Raw genomic sequence first — 21738 nt, 5'->3', positions numbered from 1 at the left:
TTATTTTTAGCTCCCACAAATAAGTGAGAACGTGTGGTATTTCTCTTTCTGTGCCTGACTCATTTCACTTAATATAATTTTCTCTAAGTCCATCCATGTTGTTGCGAATGGTAGTATTTCATTCTTTTCTATAGCTGAGTAGTATTCCATTGTGTAGATATACCACATTTTCCATATCCACTCATCTGATGATGGACATTTGGGCTGGTTTCTTGTCTATTGTAAATAGTGCTGCAATGAGCATGGGAGTACAGTTATCCCTTTGGCATGATAATTTCCATTCCTCTGGGTATATTCCCAGCAGTGGAATCGCTGGGTCATATGGTAGATCTATCTGTAATTGTTTGAGGAACCTGCATACCATTTTCTGTAAAGGCTGCACCATTTTGCAGCTTCACCAACAGTGTAGGAGAGTTCCTTTTTCTCCGCAACCTCTCTAGCACTTATCATTCTCAGTCTTTTGGATATTAGCCATCCTGACTGGAGTGAGGTGATGTCTCAAAGTGGTCTTGATTTGCATTTTGCATATGCTGAGTGGTGTTGAGCATTTTTTCATGTGTCTGTTGGCCGTTCATATATCTTCCTTTGAGAAATGCCTGTTCAGCTCCTTTGCCCATTTTTTAATTGGGTTATTTGTTTTTTTGCTGTAAAGTTGTTTGAGTTCCTTGTATATTCTGGGTATTAATCCTTTGTCAGATGTATATTTTGCAGATATTTTCTCCCACTCTGTTGGTTGTCTTTTTACTCTGTTGATTGTTTCTTTTGCTGTGCAGAAGCTTTTTAGTTTAATATAATCACATTTGTTTATTTTTCCTTTAGTTGCCTGTGCTTTTTGGGTCATATTCATGAAGTCTGTCCCCACTGCTACTTCCTGGAGTTTTTCCCCTATGTTTTCTTAGAGTCTGTACTCTTTCTACTATACTGGTGAACTGTATTTTTTCTCCTGGTCATGCATTGTAATTAATAACTAATCACACACACACATACTTTTTTTTTTTAAGTTGCTGTATTGCTTTGGACATAGCACCTAACCTGAGGGCATCTGTTTCCTCATGTGTCAATTGAGTATAATAATTATACCTACCTCACTGTAAGGAGTAAATGAATTATTTTTCACAAAGCAGTAGTACAGTGGTCAATATGTATGAGTACTTTGTAATTGTTTGCTAATATTTTTATTATTACAAAGAAACATCATTCTTTTCCTTATAAAAAATTTAAAAAATTTTTTATATCTCATTCATTAATTTGTGATATACCTACAAAGACATTTACCGAAAAACCAGGGTTTTTAACTTCATTAAGATAGTTATGCATTGCCTACATTACATTAAAATTTTCTAAATAGAATAGAAAGAAAAAATGTTTTAAATGAGAAGATACAAAAATAAAAGACTAAAAGCATGCAAAAGAGAAAAACTCAACAACAATCCATGGTTAATATACTGAATATTCACTGGCAAAAGTGTGGCAGTTGACAAAGACTGTTAGCAAAGCAAGCCTTAGTCTCTTACACCTGGCAGTTGAATCAGAAGATTTAGAGCTTCAGTGGATGCCAGCTTAAAATTCATTTTTGTAATAGATTCTTGAGTCTGAGTTTATTGAAGCATGAACTCCTAAGATTTTAACCTGGCAACAAAAGATATGTGGAAAATGAAATGGTCGTAAATATGACTGAAACATTTATTAAACTGCCAGCAGGAAAGTAAGGACACTCGCTTAGTATATGTGTTCTTTACACCTTCAATAAAATATTATTTTTATAAATCCTATGACTTTTTATATGTTGGGTAACTTTATGTCTACACTCTATTTACATGAACTGCATCTGAGTTTATCTGAAATTATTCCTATATGATAAATCAAGAAATCCCCTTTAACCAATGTTCTCTAAATTGAGGTGGTTATGTCCCTAATATAATATACATACTTTATATGTGATGTAGATGTTCAAATTCAGAGCTTTTACATGTGTTTTGAGAAGTTGCACATTTTAACACTTTGTTGTCATTGGAATTGCTTTGCACAAACATGTTGACTATGTATCAAAATTTATGAAGCTCCTAACGTATTATTTAAAATTAAAGAAAATGAAACATTCATTCATTCAGCAAATATTTGCTAAGAAGCTATCATCTGCTGGTCGTGGTTCAAGATACTAGGGAAACCACTGTAACCAAGATATTTAAAATCCTTTTTGTAAGGCATTCACAATCAGTTTGGAGAAATTTAAAACAAATACATTTTAAAAATATATATTGTGATTAGTGCTCTGAAGGAAAAAGAGGTTTCTTAGATAATGGACTAAAGGGATTTCAAATGACTGTGTAAAAAATTCCACTCTTAAGAGCTGCCATTTAATCTGAGACCTTGTATTAGTCAGGATGGTCTAGGTTATGCTGCTGTAACAACGAACCACAAAATCTCTGTGGTTTGTTTACTTAATAAACAAAGGTTAATATCAGTTCACCCTATATAACCAAGTGTCCAGTGTAAATTGGCATGGGAGCGTCGATCTTCATAGTTATTCAGGGACTCAGAGTGAAGGAGACTCACTCAACACACGCCTCTGTGGTTGCTGAAGCAGAGAAGCTGGACATGGTGACTAACGTGCTGGCCCTTAAAACCTTTTACCTGGAAGTGACACTTCTGTTCTCATATTATTGGCGACAAAAAAGTCACATGATATGGCTATACCTCATATTAAAAGGGGTTTACATTTTTCTATGTACCCAAAAAGAGGAAAATTAGATATTGATGAGCAGCACTAATGATTTGTACAGGCTTGATGAATAAGAAGGGACTAGCCATTCTAAGAGGAGGAACAAGTTCTTGGTAAAGAAGACTACATAGGAAAAGGCCCTAAAGTAGGAAAGAGGTGTGATTGTGTTTTAAAGACATAAAAGAAAAACAATGGAACAATGGAATGGTGTGAATAATAATTTTTATATAATTAAATTTTGGGTAGGAGAGTCATTGTTTTGAATAACTTTCTGTCTTACGATAAAAATGTTAATGTGGTAATTTTGACCAAAATGCTGGAAATATTTTTCCTAATCTTTCATCATTTACTATAATTTTTTCATTGGTTGTAAGTGGGGTTATCTTTAGATTGGAAAGTTTTTCATATCATGTTCCATTTATGGTGGATTTGGAATAAGATGTTAGGATATACTAATTTTTCTTTAGAAGGTTTTCATTTAATAGTTAAGGCAACTGGATTTATAAAAACAACTGTGTTTTGTTTTTTTGATGATTTCACTTGTCTCTGATAACCTCTACAAGAGAAAGAGGTCTAAGGATTAAAATTGTAGGGTAAAAGAATATAGGGTAGAAAATGTAACATTCTAAACATTCCGTTATTTTTACATATGGGCATTAGTGAAGTATGTCTGATCTCTTGCAATTAAACTCCGAGAAATGCCTCCAAATAAATCCCTTTCTTAAATAAGTCTGATTTGGTCCTGGAAAATAGGATGAAATTCCCCCAATCACTCAGTTGTTTAGGAATGCTCTGTTCTTAACTGATGAAGTGAGCTTAAGTACAATACTTTGGATAATTTAAAAAATCTGGACTACAATGAAGGGCATTTCAAGAAATCTTTCATGTGCATACCACACAAATGAAAAGAAAACTAACTTAAAAAAATAGCTTCAAATCAGTTCTTACCCTTCTTTCCTCTCTCTTAAAAGGAATAAAACTTTACAGATAAAATAGAAATCCCTATTTGCTTTTCATTCTTCATTTCCACTCCTTTTCCAGAGGTAACCACTCCAACTTGGGGTGTATTTAGTCCATGCTGTTTAGACCTTTACTATATCCACTGTTTCCATAAATACTAGACATCATTTATTAATGTTTTTAATAACATAAATGCTACTTGTCTATGTATTAAACAACTTGCTGTTTTCATTCAACATTGTTTTAGAGATCTTCCCATGTTAATACATCTAGAACTACTTTATTCATTTTAGCTATTGTGCAGTGTTCCATTGCATAAATGTATAGCAATTTACTTACCCATTCTTTCACTGATAGACACTCAGATTATTTCCCATTTTTCAAAATAAAAAAGTACTACTATGAACATCTTTTAAAATGTTTCCTTGTGCATATATGTAAGATTTTCTGTTGACTGAACACCTGGAACTGAACGTGCTAGGTTATACATGTATACATCTTCAACTTTTTAGGTATTGTCTGATTGCTGTCCAAAACAATTATATGCCCCTGAGTGTGGTCCTCTCTTATCCAGTATTGTCACCGACACTTAGTGTTGTTGGACTGAGAATTGGGCTGCAGAGTGCATGAGAGCCTGTACTGTGGATCTCAGCACGAATGCTGTCCACTAGCTCATGACCTTGACCTTTGACATTCCCTTGCCTAGCTGTGCCACACTTTCCTCATCTGTAAAATGAGGATAATAATAATCATGCTTTGTAAGGTTTTCATGAGGACTAGATGACATAAAATATTTAAGTACTTAGATCAGAGCTTGCCACATTTTTGGCCCATCCGTTGTTTACCTCTGTCTTGTTTTAATTTTGTTTCTCTGAGAATGAGTTTGCACATCTTTTCATATGTTTATCAACCTTTTGTGTTCTCTTCTGGGAATTGCTTGTTAATATTTGTTTCTATTTTTCTAGAGGTGTTTGTCTTTACTTGTTGATTTGCATGCTTATTGAATTATTGTGGACATTAATTCTTTGTATATGACATGTATATATATATACATTGCATGTTTCTGTGATTCAGCTGCATGCTCTCAGACTGTTGCTGGCCTTTGAAATTTTGGTTGTGGTGATTTTTTTTTATACAGAAGATTTTAGTTTTAACAAATTCCCATTTACTATTCTCTTCCTTTAGGATTTCTGCTCAAAAATAAATATCTAATTTCTAGGTATGTTGAAATATTTAATATCCTTTGTCTGTTTAATGCTTAAGTAATAACAGCTTTAAAAGACGTAGTTGTCAGTGTTATTATTAAGAGAGAGAGGAAGAGAGAGAATATGAATGAGAATAAAGGTGATCAAGTATGGATAACATAAGTCTGAAAAAAAGCTGTGATAAAAGTTCTATGATAATCTAAAATTTATGATAATCTAAAGAAAGAAAAATTTAAATGGACTTCTATATAAAGCAATTAGTTTTTCTCCCATCCCTGCTCCTTGCCCATTCTGTACATAGTTCAGTGTCTGGAGCATGAGAGGCAGGCCAGTCAGTCGCAGGCTTCTATCACATATGTGCTGGAAAATGTTACGTCATAGTTCCCAAGTCAGACACGATAGCAGGATTGAAATGCTGTTAAGTAGCCTCTGTTGGCAACCAGATTCGTCTACTCTATAAAGAGGGTTATGTTTTTGAAGAGAATTACAGTATACATTAAAATTTTTTCCAGCTATTATCGCTTGAAATAAAATGTTTTAAGAACCATTGATTCAAATGATATATTAAAACTCCCTGACTTTTTTTCCCCCCAGACAACTCATTTTTCAGTGTGTGGAATACTTTTATGGGTTCAAAGTCATTACATTTTATGTGTCCCACGGACTTACCTGACCTGAGTATTTCATTAAGGATTTAACATAGAATTATTAAAAATTCAGAACTTGAAAATGGGCAGACATTAAGCTTTCCTGAGTTTTCTGCCTCAAATGTAACAAATTGCTTTGAGGCTGTCAGGCTCTTCCAAGATAAGTTAAAAAGTCAGCCAACTCCAGGTAGTTTTCCAAAAGGCTGTCTCATTTTCAGCTAGTATGCGTTCTCTCCATAACTTATTGGATGTCACTTTCATAAAGTGCTTTTTATTCATATGAATGCTAAATCAGTGCAGCTCATCTAATTCCTTGTTTATATCTTTTAGAAGCCTTGTGGCTGGTCCCACATCTTGGTGAGCTAATATGAGTAAGACAAGAGCAGTTTTTCAAATTATAATAATTAGAAGGAATCTTTTCTAAAACAAGCGCACATACACATGTACCTTTTTAAAGCTTAAGACTTCATTAAACATCTTTATTAATATTTGCAGGTGACATGGGAAAGATTAAAAAATTTGGGACTCTAGCAAAGAATATTATTCATATGTCAATGTTTTAAAATTCTAATCTGAACTCACACATGCAAAGAATAACTGCCCAGGAACACCACCCCCTACTTACAAATGTACAAATGGAAAAATTATGAAGAGCCCTTAAGTTTTAGCTAACGTTTCTAACTTAACTTAAAATTTCCATTATGAATAGGGTGCCACCTGTGTCAAGTAGAGATTTTGGTTTCAAAAGATCAAAATCCAGATCTGACTTATTGAATTAAAAATAATAACAAAGGAATGTAATGGAAGGGTATTGGGTAGATCATAGAATCTACAGGCAGTCTGGAGAAACAAACTTGGAAATACGAAGAGAAGCTACCAGCAGAGAACATGGCTGGGGTCCTGGGTAGTTAGTCCCTAGCTAGTCCTTTGCCACCTCCACTGTCCTCCTGTGGCTGGGTACAGTTTTCAGGTGTGTATCTTTGTATCAGTTCCTCCCACCAAAACTCACATAATAGAAATTTCCCCCACATGGGAAGGATATTTGGATGGAGGACAGGCCAGATATATCAGCATTTTCTCCACATAGCTCATCATATATTTTGACTATAATTTTTATGAGCTTTATGTATCTATTTTTGTTGCGAGTTCAGCTTTACAATGAAACAATATTGAAAACACTGTTAGAACAGTTCTATGGATCTCAACTGTTAACATTTTCCAGCAATTAAAATAGAGCCTTTTTGGTAAACATACAGTTTAGTTTGCTCCAAAATGTGTAATTACTTAAGGAAACCCACCCCCTGGGATGTACTCTTTCTTGTCTATATATTAAGATAAGCATTCTGTAGTTCCCTAGAAATTAGAACAGTTTGCTTACTGCGTAGAAATACGATATGCATAACCCTATATTCCAAAAATGATAAAATGGAATGTGTGAGGATATTGATAGAAACTTGAGGGAGGTGTTTTTTCCAGTAGAAATTTTCAAGTCTGGTTTCCTTTACTAATTAGGGACAGAAGATATAAATGGATAATATAAAATAATAACAAATCATACTCCTCTAATTTTTGAAGGCAGACAGACACACACACTCAATGTAGCAAACATCTGGTTGGAAATTTAAAAATTTAGTTGAGCATCAGGAGGTTTTTCTATATCTGGAATGTTAGTGAAGTTGGAAGCATGTGGATGTTCAGTCAGGGTTGCCTTTGATGTTCATTATGCAGTCAGAGCCTCTCCCCTAACCTCAGACATTGACCACCTCATCGTATGCTGTGCCATAATTTCTTCCTACCTGGGACCTGCTGTCAGTGGCACGAGGCATAGTCTCCTGGCAAGGAGAGAGAGGCTGCAGGTAGATGATCAGAAAACCAGATAATGTCGTGGCTGGTCAGAAATTGATGGCAGTGTTTATGTTGCCAGGTCAGAGCAGAACTGCTGGAATAAAGGCTAAGAGTCATGAATCAGAAGGGGTGCTCTCTTTTACAGACCACAGAAATGGATAAATGCTGTGATTTTAAATTTGTCCATTGTACTTTCTGGCTAGGTAAGAAGGAAGATTTTTTTTTCCTTGAGTAAAAATTATGTGAGTCTGGTATTTCTCTCTACAAAATAATTTATTTCTGGCTACTCCATATTAATTTTCAGGCTGTGAAACCTGGCTTTAATTCCAAACAGATCTTTGGGAAAGAAAGAGCTTGAATAATAGAGAAAATAACTCCATAAGGAAGTATATTATTTCTTGGAAGGACCTCACTATCCATTTAAGTGGTTTCTTCCAGCTTTCACATCCAAGAAAATTTTATCCATATGTAATTACGAGGATCAAAGCCACAGTGAGGTTTATGTAGATACTTTCTGCTTTTCTCATCCTTTATCTTGCAGTGTCACTGTAATGACATAATGAAATAAAGCATAGGAAACTGTTTTGTAAGCTGGAGAGTGCTCTAAAATGTTTATTAATGGCTGAGCGTTTATTAAAAGCCAGTCATTGGGCTCAGCACTTGAGGTTCTTATCTCATGATATGCACACATTCACATCATATGCTAAAAGTAAAGTTGTCTTATGATGCCTATTTTACAAATGAGGAAACTGAGTTAAAGTAACTTATTCAAGACTATAGGCAAGTAGTTGGTGAAGCTAAGATTCTGATTGTGAGTCCAGAGTTAACTGCAACGCCATGCTCTTAGACACTGTGCTAAGTGCTTTTATATGTATATAATGGCACAGCCAAAAAAGATAACACCTTACCTGTTGAGGTTCCCAGATAGAAGGTAAATATCTTGAAAATTACAATACCATGTGGAGTAAACACGGATGCCTCACCTCATTATCCTTAATAGCTTTTAGAAGAAATTTGGGAAAGGTAATTATGTGAATCTTTATCACATCTTTTTTCCTGGTTTATTATACAAGGGTACTTTTAAAAGTTCATGGAAAATTGAATTAAAAGGAAATGCAAATCTTTTCATGAACTTTTGGAAGACCCCTTGTGTGTGTGTGTGTGTGTGTGTACATATATATTTGCTTTAGAATATAGTATATACTGCCCTGCATTGCTGACAAAATCCTACACAGGAATATGGAACCACGTTCTTTCCATCGCCAGTTATGGAACATTAGATTTTAGGCCCTAGACAAACAGATGTGACCTTTGGGGTACAGAAGAATGATGGGAGGAAACAGAAAAATCTCTGAACTATGATCACTTATAAATATCTTCAATATTATTAGCAGTTTAGGCAATAGTTTAGTAACTGCTTAAAAAGTTTGCTACAATCATGTCTTAAGGTTCTTAAGTTCTCCATGATATTTATGGTAGTAGTGATGTCATCTGGAGGAAAGCCAACCGACTCAAAAGATACCGTTTTATTAAATCTCTTTTAGGGAGCCATGTTTGAGGATACAGCAAGGGACTCATCTGCTGATAAAGTTAGATAAGTGTCTGCCAAAGTGTGTTTCATCCTACACTTGTCTTCAGGAATACTATTGAATAAAAATATTTTATGAGGATATAAATTTTGAAGACTGCCTACTATAGCCTCCTCTTGGCAGTTAATAATGCACATGAGTACATTAAGGGCTTTCATGTAGTTTCACACCCCCACCCCGAAATTCCTATCTTTGTTCAACCCTAATATATTTTCTAATATATTTGACCACAGAATCCTTTTTTGACATAAGTTTCAGATAATTTTGTGAAACTGGTGTTCCACTGACCACATTTGGGGAAATACTGAGTTAAACCATATTTCTGGATCTCAACTGAGCAGGTGTATTTTGTTGTGAAAAGGCCTTGACACCCCAGATTCCATCAGTTGTAAGTTTCTAACTACCATTTTATGTGGAATACTGCAAGACAATGAGTCAGGAGACCTAAGCCATTGTTTCAGATTTTTTTTGCCTTGGGGCAGTTGCTGAGACTTTCTGGACTTTACTTTCTCATCTGTTAATCGAACGATCAAATCAAGTGATATCTAGGGGTGCCCCATCTCTAAAAGTTATTATTGAAAATAATTAAAATTTAAATAATACTTTACAGTTTTTGAAATGATTTTATATGCCTCATCTATGATGGCCTGATACCTTTTGGGAAGCTGGCAGCAAAGCCCAGCACGTACTTAACACTGCAGATTATATTGGAACTTCCCTGAGCAATAAGAGTCGACCTTCCGTAGAGCCAGAGTGTTAGACACTTGGCCAGCATGTCTGCAGTCCAACACCACCACTGCAACCTCTCTCAGCATTGACGTGATGCTTGTTAGCAGTCAACTCACCCAGAGAACAGAAACTAAGGAGCTGATAAGATTTGAAGTGGGTTGGGCTGTAATGCCATGGAGTACCGCTGACAGAGAATTTCCATAGCTGAGAAGAACTTGCATACTAACAGTAGTGGAAAGTCTAAATTCGGGTGGGTGTTCAGCAATCCAAGATATGGTGGCTCTCTTCGGAGGCATATCAAAGTGACCGGTGAAGCATTTAATAAACTGGACTTAATTTATTAACTGAATAAAGGAATTACAGTCTTAAAGGAAGGAATAAATGTATACAGAAAAGAACATTTAATTCACAGCAAGAACTGTTGATCAAACACAGAACCACACCCCTGTACCCCATCAGGATGACCACTGCTATTGGCAGATAGTAGAGTATGATGGTTAAGAGCATGGAGTTTGATGTTAGACACCGTTGACAGTCAAATTCTGGCTCTGTTATGCACCTCCTGTGTGATTTAGGGCAATTTTTTTTAACCTATGGAAACCTACTGTCATCATCTGTAAAGGAAAGCTGTTCATGCTGACCAAATCATATTGCACAGATGAAGCAAAATGACGGCTGTAAAGCACAGCACAAACTTCATGGTTGGTGTATACGGTCTCTCTCTCTCTATGGAATAATAATAATAAAAGAAGCCATTATAGCAGTTTCTTGTCTTCTAAACTTTTACCTGTAGGTGTTTTTTTATGTTAACCAACTTGTAATTCCAGAATGCCTTTGAATTTTATTGCAGTTTTCATCAGAATCCACCTAGTTTCAAACATAACCCCTTAAAGAACTGTATTCTCAACACCAAATGCTGTTTCATTCTCCATTTCTCTGTGATGTTGGGAGACAACTACTCCGATGTGCATCGATAGAACTTTCTGGAATCCTGGAAATGTTCCTTGTGCTGTTCAGTACAGTAGCCACTAACCACATGTTGCTCTTGAGCACTTGATATGTGGCTGGTGTGACTGAGGAACTGAATGTTTGTTTTATGTAATTTAAATTGTAAGTATAAATTTAGAAAGCCACATGTGGCTAGTGGCTACCACTTTGGACTGCACAGCTATATATCACAACAAACCACATTGGTGTGAGATGTTATAACTGCTAAAATTTCTTTCTCTAAAATACTCAGTTTTATGTCACAGATTCTACAGTTAAAAAATTGTGATCCTTTTTAAAAAAAGAGCACAAGGTGTTCTTTTCTGATATCATCAGCCACATTACTTGAAAGACTTCTATGCAAGAACTGTTGAAAGTTTCAGACACTATGGAAGACACACCATTCAGTAGAAACCCCAGAGATCTATTGAATCTCACTGAAGTAATAGTGAGCTTATGACCAATTATTTGATCACATTTATAAATATTCCATAAAAACACAAGACGAATATATATGCTCTGTTTATATGGTGCAAAACTGTAAATCCATCTATTAAAGCAAGCTTTTTGATTTTGTACTTATTTTATTGTTTACTTGCTCTGTCAAATTTGAAAAAAATCTCTTCTTGTATTTCTAGAAGTTTTCGTTCTTTGTATTTCATTATACTTTTTGGTGTGTGAATCTATACACTCTTAAATAACTTTAATTTTTAACTTTATGTAATATTCTTTTTTGACTCAGTTAATGCTTTTATCTTTGAATTTCACTCTATCTAATAATGATTATTGCTACTTCTGCTTTATATTATTAGTATTTTCTCTGATTTTTCTTTGCTCTTCTATGTATTTTCCACTTTGTCATTTTGATGTTTTTCATATGGAGAGACTAAATCTGCATCTTATTTTACTCAGATCTATTAATGACTTATTTGATTAAAAATTACACTTATTCATATTTATTGTGATTGCAATATATTTGGTTTCATTTCCACTATTTTGTTTTATGTATATAAATCATTATATTTTGTGTTTTTTCTCTTTTCCCCTTTGTTACTTTTGGTTTAATCAATAGTTTCACTCCTCTACTTTCAATATCCTTCTTCCTCAATTAAAAAATTTTACTATGCTCTTCATTAAACTAATGGTTATCTTTCTATCTTTTCACCATTGTATTGAAACCTCTGTCCCTCTTTTACAATTTTTGTGTGATATCTAAATTAAATAATACCTATTCCTCTCACCCCAAGACATTTTAGTTATTCACTGTTCCTGGTCCCAAACTGAAATTGTAGGAATAATTTGTTTCCAGGTCCTCACTATGGCAGATACCTTCCCCATCTCCCAGTTCCTGACGTTATTATTTCAGGCAATTATTAAATTTTATCTTATTTTGTGGCTGTTTTGTTTTGAGAATCCTTCTCAAAATTTATAAATTTATAATCTGTAAATGTTGTTTCACTGTGTTCCAATTCTCCATGCTACAAGTGAGAAAATGAATGTTAATCTGTTTTATCTTCTTTGTAGGTAGCCAGTTCTTTCTCCCTGGAAATGGAAAGTTGTTTTTTTTGTTTTTTTGGTTTTTTTCCTTTTAGTCTCAAAGTTCAGAGATTCAGAGCTTTCATGAGGCTCTTTTCCTTGAGTGTATCTTTTTTTTCATTATTTCTGTCTAGGACACCATGAACCATTTTAACTTAAAGAATGTAAGGCTATTTTTCACTTAAGCTTAGGAAATTCTTTCTTATTATTTCTTTATTACTTCTCTATTTGCTTTTGTTTTTTGTTTCATAGACCTTACTTTGAATTCACATTATTCACATCTCGGTCTCTAGGCACTATACTGTTAAGTCTTATCTTTTACTTACTGTATACATTTCTTAGAAATTTTGCTCTCCATTGTAAGCTATTTCTTCCATCTGATCTTCCAGACAACTAGTTTAGCTTTAAGTAGTAACTATCTCTTTTTCTGTTTTTCTGTTGAGTCTGAGTATTGAATGGGTTCAATATTTAATTTTTATTTGTCTAGTCATGAAGCAAATTTCCTCACTACCAATACTAGTCAGGCCATATGGGCTGCTCTAGCAATTACAAATTTGCAGGTTGTGTAGGATATGGTCATTCTCATTTTACTGAGCTGGTATTGCAGTGCTATGACTTTTCTGCCGAGATGTTGCAGGGGTTCTCCTTGCTTTTGAGTTTCTCCTGGTGCTAATGTATAAGGAACAGGGATAAATTTCCAGTTATAAGAGCCAGGAATGTTTCACTTCACCAGTACAGACCACCACCCGTGCTGGACCACCAGTGCCAGCAGGATCAGTTGACCCTTCACCGTTCTTCATCCAGGAAGTAACAGGGGCAGGACTTCCCCCTTTGTAATTCAAATGGATCCATTGATAGACACTACCTGTGTTCTTTTAAAATGCCAGCTGGTCTAATGGTCTTCTGCTTTGTTCTTTAGCAGTTCCCTAAAACTTCCAACTAATGATAACCCCAATAATGAATCACATAGCATTTGGTCTCTTCTCAGGAGAATCTCAGCCCATCTAGTAAGATGTTATACTGGAAGTCCTATGTCAGGCCATAGTCATAGAGAGAGAGAGAGGTTTTTGTTTATTAGTTTCCAGGGAAGGTGTAATATATTAGGTTTGATTGACTCAGTTGCATGTACTTGGCTGTCTACATCACTGGGGAGGCAGTGATTTGGGCAGAAATTTCAATTAGAAAAGAGTGCATTGTGCAATGTTGAATAAACTGATTATCCTGATTTGAGTATCACATATTGCACACAGGTATTGATACTGAATGCTGTACCCTCAGATCTGTTCTATCACTTTTGTTTCAATAAATTTTATTTTATTTATTTATTTATTTATTTATTTATATATTTTTTTCTTTTTCGTGACCGGCACTCAGCCAGTGAGTGTACCGGCCATTCCTATATAGGATCCGAACCCGTGGCCGCTGGGAGCGTCGCTGCGCTCCCAGCGCAGCACCCTCCCGAGTGCGCCACAGGCTCGGCCCTCAATAAATTTTAAAAAATTAAAAAAATCTAAAAGGAGCACACAAAAGACAATATATCAAATCCATATTATTATATAAAGGATCCATCAGCAAACTGTGTGTTTCGTTTTATTCATAGCTACCACTGTAATCCCGTTTTGTGATCTCATTGTGTTTGGATCAAAGGATATGTAAGATCTGTTCAAGCACCTTGTTTCCATTGATTATGTTTCTGACTATTGATAATGAACAAATGTTTTGTGAGGACATCACTTTTCCCTGAAGGCCTACTTAACTATGTTACAGATTTTTCTTAGATACCATAAAATTGGGCACTGTGTTGATTAACTTGTGTGTGATTCATCTTTTGTGTTAATCATATGCATCTCTGGCCCCTTGTTAACTCATGTCAAAATATCTGTCTCTTTAACTTTCTTCTTCAAAGGTGACAATATCTTTCTACTAAAATAATCTTATTAGTTTTTAATCTTCAGAATTTTTTTTGTTGTCCTTAAGTTAATTGGTTTAGCTCTAGGGAGAGTGCACTTTTAGTTCATAGGCCATGAATTTTAGGACCACATCTTTGATGGCCTTCATCCTTATGAAACGTGACATCAAAGATAGCAATTATGTTTGCATCATTGGCCAGCACCTAATTATCTTTCCCACCTCTTCATTCTGAAACTGCCCTTGATATCAGCAGTAGCTTTGTGCTTTGAAAGGCTGTGGAGAAAGGTGAATGCAGTTTTCTTTGCCAAGTTGACATTCCACTGAAACATTAAATAATGGTATTGTGTTAGCAATAAAACGCAGTGCAACTGTGGTAACTAAAGTAATTACTCATCTATTTGCAGAAGTAGAAGTCTTTAATGTTTCTCTCAATTCACAGAGAGAGAATTTCTCCCTGTTATAATGTGGCTAGATGGAGATTCATCTTTGGGAGAAACCAGAAGAAAAGCAAAACTGGGCTTGCTAGTTAGGAGTTGGAAATTATACTTGGAGCAGGAGAAAGCATCTGTGGGGTTGTGGGGTTGTGACAGTATTCATTAGAATAGTTTTTTTTTTTTTTTTTTTAAAGGGCATTAGTCTGTTAGGAGAAGGCAAGTTTACCAAAAGCTGAGAACGCAGATAACTTGGGTGTGGGGCATATGAACACGAGGTGCGTGGTGTTAAGAGTAAAAGCACGCAAGCACTTTGGAGTGAAATGGACTTCAAAGTTGAATCTCAGCTTCACTTTTTTGTAGGTCTTTGATTCTCCATATATTACTTAATCTCTGATTTTCAATTTTTTCATTTGTAAAAATTTCAACTATCTTTTTTTAGCACTTAGGATAAAAGGGTATATAGTTTATAGAAAGGGCCACTATGAAGTATCTGCCACAGAGTAAATTTTATTCCCTTAGTTTTCAAGAAAATTGGGAAAATGAGTTGCTGTCATAATTCAACAATGAGATATAATTTTTCACCTATTAAATGAATAAAAATTAAACTGCCTCTGTTCAGTGTTGGAAAGAGAGGGAAGAAACAGACTCCGTTCAGTGCTGTTGATTGTAAATTGGTGCCACCTATTCAGAGAGCAATTCTGCAATATTTTTCAAACTGGACATTTGACCCAGCAATTCAAGTGCGGGAAATTTAGCTTATGAACAACTTGTCAAAATACATAGTCAGGCCACCTATTCAGAGAGCAATTCTGCAATATTTTTCAAACTGGACATTTGACCCAGCAATTCAAGTGCGGGAAATTTAGCTTATGGAACAACTTGTCAAAATACGTAGTCAGTAAATATGTTCAATAATGCCCATATGGCACCATGTGCACTTGTAATCAATTGAAAACAACCTAAATATCCATCACATGGGGAGCTGTCAGTGTTCGTGGGGCTGTTGCAGTGCCCTCGATGGTGACTAGACAAAAAAGACTCACTGTTTAGTTTGATGTTAACAATTCAGGCTTGCTTTATTTAAATATAATTTCAAAACTCTATTTACTCCTTGAGCTTTTTTAATACTTATTTTTTAATTGTGGTAAAAAGCACATAACGTAAAATTTGCTATCCTAACCATTTTTAAGTTCAGGGGTGTAAAGGACATTCACACTGTTGTGCAGCCGTGCCCACTCCCCATCCGCAGAACTCTCTCCATCCTCTAAAACTGTGGTTTCCTCACTCAGTGAACCATAACTTTCCCTTCCCCTTTCTCCCAGCCCCTGGCAACTACCATTCTACTCCCTGTCTCTGTAAATTTGACTACTCTAGGCATCTCATATAAATGGACTCATACAGTTTTTTCCTTTTGCGACAGGTTTATTTCACTCAGCATAATGGCCACAATGTTTATTCACGTTGTAGCCTGTGTTAGAGTTTCCTTCCTTTTTTTTAAGGCTGAATAGTATTCCATTCTACAAATAGACCACATTTTGTTTATCCATTCATCTGCTGATGGACACTTGGGTTGCTTCTAGATTTCTGGTATTGCAAATAATGCTGCTATGAATATGAATATACAAATATCTCTTTGAGTTCCTAAAGTCTAACAGATTTTAATAGTGACATTAAGAGGCCTTTAAATAATACTTGGTTCTATTTTCATGCTTAATTTATGAAACACCTGCATACCTTTTGAGCTGTTTTATATACTAAATACATTTGATATCTTAAGTACTTCAGTTGTGTACCTTAAAAAACCTTTGCAAGTTATTCAAATAACTCTTATAAGCTAATAAATTAAAAACTGCATGTGTAAGTACTCAAACTTATAAATTTATCAAAACATGAAGTTCATTTAAATGATTTAATTCTGTATATAAGCATATAATGACATTTTAACTTACAAATCACAACTCTAAATAAGTTACTTTATTATTTATTTTATATTATGGTTAAAAAGCAATCTTATGGAGTGGGCCGAATGCTGTTAAGCATTATAGGTACATAACGTTTACATAGATTCCTTAAAGGAAAAATATTAATTCAATATTTTGATTCTCCTAAATGTTTCTGTACTTAATTCTGAGTTTTTTGAGGTTGAAAGATGCTTATCTATCAAGGAATACAGTTACCATATCAGTTAGTTGGGTTTATTTAACCCTAAAGATTAAGACCCCACATGAAGTTTGGAGCTGCAGACATCCAGGACAAATCTTATCAAAACAAAGGAAACTCTTATTATCCCATATAATTTGGGGGATTGCCTTCTCTGCACGGTCTGTTTATATTTGTGATCAGATATATCGGTTGGCACACTGGATAGATTCTCAGTTATACCTGTAATGGGGAATGCATGGAACCTTATTCATTTATTGCTATGTCAAAAACTTCATTTCTCAGAGGAGATGGTCACATAGCCAATATTCTTAGACTCAAGGTACACACATTACACAATCCTTCACTGTATGCATTTATGTCCACAGCTCCCACAAAGGTGATCACTTGATGTTATGTTACATTTCTTTGATCCTCAGAATGGAAATACTTCCTTGCCCAAGCCTAAAGACAGTGTAAATTGATGGGAAATCAAACATTTTTTCATAAACTTTCTAGGATCAGGAAATTCTTTTCTATATCAAAGTGCAATGGGTATCTTATGGCATTGTATTATAAGGTCTCTAACAGGACCATGCCTGTTGACTTCCATTATCTTTATATCAGGAGACAACACTATTAGTCATCCTCTTAAGTAAACGAAAATCCTGGACCTGCTTTTGATACCTCCTTCTTCCTCATCTTCGACATCTAATCTCATCTCCCCATTCACCTATTTATTTTCTCAATTCCAAGCCCTCTTCACCTCCACAATGTCTGATCCCACTGTACCTTTTCTCCTGTCCCGATTAGGAGTTGTATGAAAGATTTCTCAGTATCTGCTCTCAACACTTTCAGTCTGTTCTCCACACAGTAACCACATGGATCTTTTCACAATACAAGTATCAGCATGTCACTCCATGCCTAAGACAATTAAGTGTCTCTCCATTTTCCTTAGAAGACCAAAATCCTGACCCACCCCTGGCACTTTCTCCAGCCTCATTCTCCACCAAGCTCCTCTCTGCACATCAGCCACATTGGCTTGATGCACCTCGTTTCTACCTCTTAATAGATACTTTCTTCTCTCTTGGCCTTCTCTGTTTTCCAACAAACTGTAAATAGACTCTAAAAGGTCAAAGACCTTGGTGTGCTCATTCATGCTTGCTTGTTCTTTCTCTCTTCCCTCTGTATGTCTCCTTCCCTCTCTCTTTCTAACTCACTCTTTTTCCTCACTGTTATATCTCCAGAGCCTAGAAACTGTGTCCAGCATATACTGGCCACTCAAAAAACTTAGTTGTATGACTTAATCTCACAGTTACACATTTAAGAGAAAAATCAAGATTCAGAATACTATATATAAATAATACCATTTGTATAAATAAAAAAGTTATAAGTAAATATGTAAGAAATACTAATTGTGTTTTTATTTAGGGAGAAGAATCACAAATCTGAGCATGGTATGAGAAAGGCATATTATTTGATTTTATTTTTTCTGTATGTTTTGGATTTTAACAAGTATATTTTATTTAAGAAAGTTAAGATTTATTTATTTATTTTTTTCTGTAAACAATAATGCTCAACTTTGGTTTTCTGCCATGGCTTAGCATCATTAGCTATATTTAAAAGGACTTGTGAAATTATACCAAAATTCTCAAATAAATTTAAAGTGAAATATTAACATAAGCTATAATTAAAAAGATAGAAATTAACAAATATTAGCAAAGATGTGGAGGAACTGGAACCCCCATACATTATTCGTGGGAATATAAAATGGTGCAGCTATTTTGGAAGACAGTTTGACACTTTCTTAAAAAGCTAAACCTGTATTTGCCATATGACTCAGTAATGCCACTCTTAAGTAACTACCAAAGAGAAATAAAAACATATAGCCACACAAAGACTTGCATGCAAATGTTCATAGCAGTCTTATTCATATTCATCCAAAAAGTGCAAGCAAACCAATGGCCACTGACTAACAGACGTAGTATATCCATACAATGAAAATCCATTCAGCAAAAATGATTACATTGTGTAATGTTGAAGATACTAAATATCCGGATTTGAGCATCACATATTGCACAGGTATTGATATCAAATGCTGTACCCCACAAATATGCACAGTCATGTGTTTCAATAAATAAATAAATAAATGAATAAAAATTTGGCACAGATAGACCAGAAAAATTTTAACAAAGGACAGTAGTTAGTATGTAGTCAGTATGTAAAGAACCCCCTTTCTCCCAAAAAAAAGTAATAGAAAGAATTGAAGCTTTGGTCCATGCTACAGTGTTGATGGATCCTCAAGAACATTGTGCTGAGTGAAAGATGCCAGACCAAAAAGACAATGTATTGTATGATTTTATTTATATGAATTGTAAGAAAAGGCAAACTTTTAGTGACAGAAACTAGAGTAGTGGTTGCCTGGGACTGGGAATGGGCACAAGGAATCTTTTTGGGGTGATGAAAATATTCTAAAACTGAATTGTAGTGATGGTTGCAAAATTTAGTACATTTACTACAGTTCATTGAATTATACACTTGACAAGTGAATTTCTGATATATAAATTATAACTTTATAAAGTTGTTTTTAAAAAAAAACAATGAGCAGCCAGAGTTTTTGATGAGCTTTCTAAATGTACCAAAGGTTTAATGTTAAATAAAAAGTGAAATTATATAAAACAAGTTAACATGCCTTATTGCACTTAGATATATTGCCTTTAGAAAATCAAAATAGCAATATTTGTATTTCACAGAACGGTTTTTAACAAAATTTTCTCAGTCATGTCGTAATGAGGAAGAAATCTTTTCCAACCCACTGGCTCCAGCATACCAAGTGATAAGTAGTTCTCTCCTTAGACTTTGCTAACACACTGCAGGTATGCCCTTGACTGTGAATGGTTACTATGGTTCACAATAATATTTTGCCTGTGATGAAACTTTCATGAAAAGAATGCAAACAGTAACAATTAATTAAAGTCTTTTTAGGACTTTTCTGCCCATAATTAAAATGCAAGTAAGTTTGAGATGGGATGTTTTAATGTGATCAGGAAATTTAAATTATTTTTCAGTATCTAGTATTTTTTCCTATGTTGTTAGTAATTCTTGAATGAGCAGGTAAAATTGTAAGTTTAAATTTTAAATAAATTAGTTGCCAATCAGAAAACAAAATATCATCATATAAGAAAATAGATTCAGCACAGCTTGTACAGAGGAAAATGTAAACCAAAGAAAGAAATAAGAAATGGTAAAATCTCTTCCTGGGAAGGGGAGTCTAGGGTGGCCTTAACTAGTGCCTTCAATATGAAAGGTCATTTGCAGAGGACAAACAGCTGCCCATGTCCAGCTATTCCCCTTCTCCACAGAGGCCATACTAGATGACCTAATTTCAAGAAGGTGTTGTAGTTAGAAGGAATGAATTTTTTGACAAGTTGGTTTACTTAAGAATGGGATTATAAAGGAGGCTGTGTAGGCTTCTCTCTGGGAATCCTAAAAGTTTGCAGAATCTGAACATAGGTATTTATGCATGAATATAAAAGAAATTAAGTGTTTTATATTTGTTGTAAAAAATAGACTTTCCCCACATGTGCAGAATATAACTGATAATTGTGAGTTTAATATTTATTGAAAATAACAAAATATGTATAGTCTGAAGGAGAATAAAATGGGTTTAAAAAATTTACAACCTGACAATTTTGTGGTATATGGGAAGTGTGCTTTTTTATAAGGCTGAGATATCTTCACGTATACTCCAAAGACTGTCTTATTCAAAAACGTGATTTGCAGCCAGCACATCTGTTGTTGTTATGCAGGGGATTAAAATGAGCTATTTTTGTTGAAGTTCAGCTGAAGAGTTAACAGAATGTTAAACCAGCTTGCAAAAATTTTGCCTATTCTAGATTTTGTTTCTTTATATTGAACTTTTCAAACGTTCTTTTCCTCTATATAAAAAGCCTCATTCTTTATTTAAAAAGTGTTTTGTGTGGTTTTAAGTTGTATTTTTGTCATACCGCAGCATTTATATGATATTTAAGCCTTTTTAGCTTGACATTTTGAAGGTTAAATTATATTCATGTTTGATTTTCCCAGTAAGATTATTATAAAAATCATACCAACTTATTGACTCTTCATCTTTTGAACATGAGATTATTTTGTTCGTTTGAAAATCTGAATTAAACCGATTCCAGTTTTCTAATAAGAATGAAGTAATATGTGCATTAGCGCTTATCAGGAAAGCCTGAGTGGCAACTTGTATCCCCAAGAGTTAACAAACTGTCTGCATACAATCTCTGTGAAAGGAAAAAAAAAATTTTTTTTTCACATATTTCTGTTTTACTTTTACATCCAATGTGAATCATTGGTCAGTCTTCACAAGAAACTGACCTTTGTCTGATTTCTTGTGTCCCTCAAAACAGCTATAGAAACAAAACACAAATTAAAAACTATTTAGTTCATTATTCAGTTCTGCTTTAAAGAATGTTTACTATTTATACAAAAGGTTCATCAAAGTAAATTATGGCAGAAAGAGGGATAGAGGAGAAATACCTACTACCAACTTTCAAGTTGCCTGCAATCTAAATCAGTCCTTCTGAAACTTTAAGGTGCATATGGATCTCCTGAATATATTGTTAAAAATGTACATTCTGGGTCAGTGGGTCTGAGGGGTGGGTCTTGAGTCTGCATTTCTAACCAGCTCCATAGTGATGCAGCTGCTGGGTAATGGACCATACTTTGAGATGCCAGGATCTAAATGAACTGTTCTTAGTATTCGTAGAGGAGTCTGCCTGTATATCATACAAGACATGCATTTACTAAGGTTTTTATCATCATCATAACAGAGCTGGACAATGGTACACTCACCTGCTAGAAAACAGAGATCATAACATATTAACTTACCTGTAAAGAATCCATGACTGTGGGCCTTGTTAGTACTGTCTTCCTAACTGGGCTACCCGTAGAACTAAACAGACTGACAGGGAAACATAAATCAGATTGCCAGAACTAAATACTTTTAGACAATTTAGACTGCCCTTATAT

The 21738-nt window shown here is 34.7% G+C and overlaps 1 protein-coding gene across 1 annotated transcript in view; it reads left to right on the top strand.

Annotated features, from left to right (window-relative positions):
- Positions 1–21738, top strand: part of FBN2 (fibrillin 2) — a 230172-nt gene that overhangs the window by 45381 nt on the left and 163053 nt on the right. The window lies entirely within an intron of this gene.

The sequence above is a fragment of the Cynocephalus volans genome, chromosome 2, assembly GCF_027409185.1.
Source record: "Cynocephalus volans isolate mCynVol1 chromosome 2, mCynVol1.pri, whole genome shotgun sequence".
Lineage (NCBI taxonomy): Eukaryota > Metazoa > Chordata > Mammalia > Dermoptera > Cynocephalidae > Cynocephalus > Cynocephalus volans.
The sequence above is the reverse complement of the archived record's forward strand: the minus strand, read 5'-3'. Positions and strand labels throughout refer to the sequence as shown.